General features: G+C 37.5%; 1 protein-coding gene across 4 annotated transcripts in view; it reads left to right on the top strand.

The window, feature by feature from the left end:
* The first annotated feature begins 15 nt into the window (after window positions 1-15).
* Window positions 16-6392, top strand: part of LOC106529631 (bromodomain-containing protein 3) — a 60647-nt gene continuing 54270 nt past the window's right edge. For all 4 annotated transcript variants that reach the window (XM_014025109.1, XM_014025106.1, XM_014025108.1 and 1 more), the window contains exon 1: window positions 16-622. The gene's annotated coding sequence lies outside the window, so the exon portion shown is untranslated. The remainder of the gene's footprint in view (window positions 623-6392) is intronic.

Here is a 6392-nt window from a genome sequence, read left to right as displayed (position 1 = left end):
CACACACACACACACACACACACACACACACACACACACACACACACACACACACACAGGTGGGTTGGACTGAAGTCACCAGTAGGCCAGATTTGGCCCAACATTTTTATTTCAAACTTTGCCATTATTTACGGAAATCAACAAACATCTGTCTGTTTGCAAACTATCTCAAGAACCACTGAATTCTGGAGTCAAGTTATGATTTGTCCTCAAAATATATCTCAAACAGAATCTCACAGACGGGTTGGATTCGAGACAAGCCCAACAACAACACGTTTTCTGAGCCCCACCCGAAGTTCACCTGTCCGTTAATGGAAACCGGTCCCTGAACGCAGCACCTGCTACCACGAGCTGCTGTTGTTGAGAGTGGCAAAAACGTTTTTTGTCACGATGGCTTTCTAACCGATAGCTCAACAGAGACCTAACTTGACAACGAATTACCATTTTGCGCTTAATTCGACCAAAAACGGACTTGATTTTTTTCCATTGAACGACAGTAAACACGCCAAACAGACGCGTGTGACATTGAGTCCAATCAGTCGTGGAGTCTGACGGAAGCTTAAATCTGGAGGTTGACGTCGCTACGTCTGTCCCCGAAGAGCTGAGCTTCAAGGCCGCTCAGGTAAGTAGATGTACTCCTACACTAAATGATTTTTTATAAACTTGAACCTTAGAAAAAGATTGCTGCTGTGGTTTTAGTCGACGTAAAACGCGTGAAAGCTAAGAAAATTGCACAGAAATAATCAAATAAATTAACGTCAGGACAACCATGAGAACGCTGGCTAACATCTGCTATGCTAACATAAAAATATAGGATTTAACTGTTTTTATTTTAGTTTGATACGTAAAATACAGTTGCTTTGGTGTATTAGACTATCTCTTTACGGAGGTTACGACAGTTATTTATAGAATATGCTAGCAAATCTTCATTTAAAATACTTTGCGCGGTCCACGCAATTTATTCAGAGATATCAAATGTGCGCAAAAGACCGGCTTAACGGCATGGCTTTGTTATATTTGTGTTTTTTTTCTCGTTCTTTTGGAGGAGACACCCTTGCTTTATGGCGCTATCTGCTGTTAGCCGCCACCCTGACAGGTGGATGTGATTTTAAGAGGCAGCCAGCGGCCTTTAGGCCCGATGCTTGAATAAACTATTTGCTAAAATCGGAAGAAATGTACAACTAGCAGTGTTTTGAAGAATATGCTGTTTGAAGTGGTGCTTAATTGTTTTTCTAATCAGATGCCACCCAGAATGCAGCAGGCACGTCGACCTACCTGTATTTTATTCTTTGTATTGCCTAAAGTTTGACAGTTTTCCACAATAACATAACTTCCCTTTCTATGTTTTTAGTTGATCAAAAATTACATGTATGCTGAATATGTAGTTTATTATGCTCAGTTAGTGCCAAAAATTAAGACTTTAACCCCCCACAGCCTGCTTACATGGTGAAAGCCAAAGCAGATGGGCGATGATGTATACTCCTGATCAAAATCTTAAGACCAGTCAAAAAAGTGCAAGAATTTGCATTTTGCACTATTGGATCTTAAGAAGGTTCTAAGTAGAGCTTCACAATGTTAAAAGAAGAAATCAGTGCAAGAGACAAGAACTTTTGAGCAGGGAATTTTCTGAAAACTGTATTTACACTCAAACATGATTTTTTTCAGCTGATCAAAAGTTTAAGACCATAGTCTTTAAAAGCCAAAAGCTGTGCAAAACTCTGGATTCCATGTCATTTTCTGTCAAGTCTTTACACTGTCAAGACCTCCTGATGACAAAAGCAAAAAAGCTCACTGACTTTGAACGTGGTAGGATTGTTGAGCTGCATAAGCAAGGCCTCTCACAACGTGCCATCGCTGCTGAAGTTGGACGCAGTAAGACAGTCATTTTGCATTTTTTAAATGATCCTGAGGGTTATGGAACAAAAAAGTCAAGTGTAGACCCAAAAAAATGTCACCAGCTCTGAGCCGCAGGATCCGATTGGCTGTCCGTCAAGACACGGGACGATCCTCTACTCAAATTAAGGCCATTACTGGTGCTGACTGCAGCCCAATAACCATCAGACCATCTGTGAGAGAAGGGCTTCAGAAACAAAAAACGTCTTCAAAGGCCACGTCTTCTTCAACGCCACAAAATTGCCCGTTTGGACTTTGCAAGGGTGCACCGAACATGGGACACTGAAAGGTGGAAGAAAGTTGTCTTCTCTGATGAGAAAAAATTTAACCTTGATGGTCCTGATGGCTTCCAACGTTACTGGCATGACAAGGAGATCCCACCTGAGATGTTTTCTACACGGCACAKTGGTGGGGGCGCCATCATGATTTGGGGTGTGTTTTCCTTCAATGAAACAATGGAGCTTCAGTTGTGCAGGGGCGTAAAACAGCAGCTGGCTATTTGGAGATGTTGCAGCGGGCATCCCTCATGACTGAGGGCCCTCGTTTGTGTGGTAATGATTGGGTTTTTCAACAGGACAATGCTGCAGTTCACAATGCCCGCCTGACAAAGGAGTTCTTCCAACAGAATAACATCACTCTTTTGGACCATCCTGCATGTTCCCCGGATCTAAACCCAACTGAGAACATTTGGGGATGGATGGCAAGGGAAGTTTATAAAAATGGACATCAGTTCCAGACAGTGGATGCCCTTCGTGAAGCCATCTTCAACACTTGGAGCAACGTTCCCCCTAGCCTCCTGGAAACACTGGCATCAAGCATGCCTAAACSATTGTTTGAAGTCATCAACAAGAATGGTGGAGCTACTCATTACTGAGTCCTTTTTTTGATACTTTGATTTCTGTTTTGGGGGTTTCCAGTTTTTTTTTTAGCTATGGTCTTAAACTTTTGATCAGCTGAAAAAAATCATGTTTGAGTGTAAATGCAGTTTTCAGAAAATTCCCTGCTCAAAAGTTCTTGTCTCTTGCACTGATTTCTTCTTTTAACATTGTGAAGCTCTACTTAGAACCTTCTTAAGATCCAACAGTGTAAAATGCAAATTCTTGCACTTTTTTTGACTGGTCTTAAGATTTTGAGCAGGAGTGTATTTTTTTTTGGTTTGTGTGTGTCTCCCCTGCTGACATATCTCAAAAACCACAGGAAAAAAATCTTTTGTGAAACTTGCAGAAAATATTCAATGGATGAACATCTACAAATGTTTAACATTTGGAGTCACCCCAATTCAAGATGGCCGTCACATTCTGTCAACATTGGCCAACACAGAAATGGTTATAACTCTGTCAGATTGGCAGATATTGAGCTAGAAGCTGATGTGGTTGTAGCTGAGAGTCATCTCTCAATACTTCAACGCATCATTTTCAAGGTTGGACCAAAGTGGCTACAACTCTCATTTTTTAATTTAAGATGATCTTAGGTTTAGAAATATGGTGAGGAAAAGAATTCCTTCAAATCCCACTTAGTCTTTCAGTGTTTTTGTTGAGTGAACTCAATCAGTGTCAGGGGTAACAACAAAGTCAATTACTTTTTTAATGGATTATTTTGTCATCTTGAACAATTTGAACTAGGAAAAAAGCAATAAAAAGGCAAGTCTTGGCATAGTTTCATGCCAGAGTTTTGACAAAGATCTGCTTGCTTTGAAAAAGGAGAAGTATATCTGTTTTTGTCACACCATGGTGCAAAATCTCATAATATTAATTATGAGATGTTCCAAGATGGTGTTTGTTGTGGATGAGGCTCATCACAACAAAATGAGCTCAATCTCTGTAAAATTGACTGAGGTCAGTTAGCTGTGGCGGCCATCTTGAATGGAGTTGATCTCCAGAAGTTCATGAAAGTAGTTCAACACTAATTACTTTGATTAAAATCCATGCAGCAGTGCATAAGAGTTTTACTAAAGTACACAAGCAAAAACACAATCAACGTTTTGCTTTCAACAAGCAGATAAAATAGCTCTAATGCACATTTCACTGACATTTAAGGAATAAATATATCAAGCATCAGAATAGTTTTAACCTATTTTAGAAGTGTGGTAGTCCGTCTCTTTATTTGATGAACCACTTAATTAACCTTCAACTAAAGGACAGCAAGTAAAACACTGATAAGTGAAAAAGGCTTTATGTACAGCACTGATTTAAAATGTCTTTTTAAACCTTTTTAGTTTTGTGAATGGAAAAATGTGCACTTTAACTATTTCACAAAGATGCTGTAGGTGGCAGTATTACACAGGTAAAACCCAGGAGCTTGTTTTTGGCTTCAGTGTATTTCCAGTTGCTTGCTTACTTGAACATACGACATGTGGGAGGAAATGGGAGTACACAGAAAACTCGTACTTGTTTTACAAACCTCTCTCTCAATATGTCAGGCTTTATTCTAGAATAGAATCAGCCTGGATAACAACTTATGTGACTTTAAAGTTCCAGGTAATTTGAGAACTAAAGGTACATTTCAGCAAACTATTTTAATGTGAAATAATTCCTGATGAAGTTGTTGAGAAAATTCTCTTGTGCTCTTGTTAATAGCAGAGAAAATGTTCTTTCTGTGATGTGAAAGTCTTTTAAAATAAGAAACAATAGTTGAGCTATATTTATTTTGAAATTTAAGCCATTATTATTATTATTATTATTATTATTATTATTATTATTATTATTATTATTATTATTATTATTATTATTATTTACAATAACTGTTAATTGGTAATGATCTTTTATATTTTTAATAGTAAGATTTAAAAACATTAAGGTGTTTTTTCTTTGTAAAGCAGTTGATGTAAAGCCTGCTATTTTAATAATTGCAGTGATGCCACCTGGTTAGGGCTGTAACTAACGATTATTTTAATAATCGATTAATCTGCCCATTATTTTTGATTAGTTGATTAATCGACCAAATCATTAAAACACTTAATTAAATAAATATGAGTAGATACTAATTAATTTAATTCCTGTATAAATTAAGGATGCAAGTTATCGATTTAATAAATTAATCTCACCTCTGTCAGTGTGCCCCAGGGCAGCTGTGGCTACAGTGTAGTTTACTATCATCAGTGTGTGAACGTCTGTAAGTGTAAAAGCACTTTGGGGTCCGGAGGGACTTGATAAAGTGCTCTGTAAGTTCACTCCATTTACCATTTAATCTGAAGTTTATTTATCTTATAGATTGACAAACAGGTAATTAATAAGCAGCCATTTTCTTAAAAACCAGAGTTTTCTATTGAATCAAGAGGGTCTTTTCATAAAATGAAGGATTTTTTAAATAAAATGCTAAATTAAAAAAAAGAAGCACATCATAAATATTTTCACAATTTGATTTTGCCAGCTGTATTAAACACTTGACTGGAAAAAATAAACCCAAAAATGTGGATTTCTCATACATTAATAAAACTTGGTTAAAGCTGTAAAACTTAACAAAACAGAAATTTAATAGGTTGCTGAATCAGGAAATCGGATAAAAAGAATAAAATATGATTTTTAGATGTGAAACTATTATGAATTTATTATAATTAGAATTTTATATTTCTCTAATTATTTACATTTTGCTTCCATCTGGTTCTGTCTGACTGAATGACTCAGTAAGAGGTTCTGAAGCAGCCCCCCATCCCTCCCCTACTGAGTCAGACCAGGAGTTCTGCTGCGTTTTTTTTTTTTTTTTTTTCCTTCATCCTGAACCTTTTTGCTGTTTATCAAATAGCTTTGAGGCTCGGTCAGAAAAAAAGGACTGGAGAGTTTTATATTTCTGGCCCGAGAGGAGAAAAGAAATGGTGGACTGAGGTACCCCCCCCCCCCCCCCCCCCCCGGGACGTGTTTCCTCCTCGTGACGCGGCTCACATCAAATCAGACCGTCTTTTAAAATAATTAAATGTAGCAAATACTTCTTAACATAACTTCAGATCTACTTGCTTGGCCTAACAACACAATTTAAAAACTGGTTTAAAGTTCGAAGTCTTTACTTTTCACTCGAAAGGCTCAGAGAGGGCGGATCTTTACAGGTAGTTTTTTTTCTTCCTAAACTTTATTTAGGTCAGCCAGCATTGACAACGCTCTGCGGGTGATGTAAACGGCTCTGCGACATGGCGAAGGACGCATAAATTGCGCGACACAACGAATCGATAATGAAATCGATTTTTATTTTTTATCGATTCGTTGTTGCAGCCCTAAATGTGGTGTATGTTTTAGACTTTATGTAGTGAAGACATTATCATTTCATATTTGAATAACATGTAAGTTTTTGTGTCTTTTGCCAAAATATCTTATGAAGCACTGGCCAGATTTTACTAAAACTTTCAGACTCCATTGGATGTACATCTACTGATCAAATTTTGGTTTCTTAATTCAAGATCCAAAAACACAAAAATTATTAATATTTTTTTATTATTTACCGTTATTTAACCAGGCAAGTCCCAGTGAGATCTCAGATCTCTTTTTCAAGGGAGGCCTGGGCCTGAAAGC

Source organism: Austrofundulus limnaeus, unplaced genomic scaffold (assembly GCF_001266775.1).
Source record: "Austrofundulus limnaeus strain Quisiro unplaced genomic scaffold, Austrofundulus_limnaeus-1.0 Scaffold456, whole genome shotgun sequence".
Classification (NCBI taxonomy): domain Eukaryota; kingdom Metazoa; phylum Chordata; class Actinopteri; order Cyprinodontiformes; family Rivulidae; genus Austrofundulus; species Austrofundulus limnaeus.
This window is presented reverse-complemented; position numbering and strand designations above follow the sequence as displayed.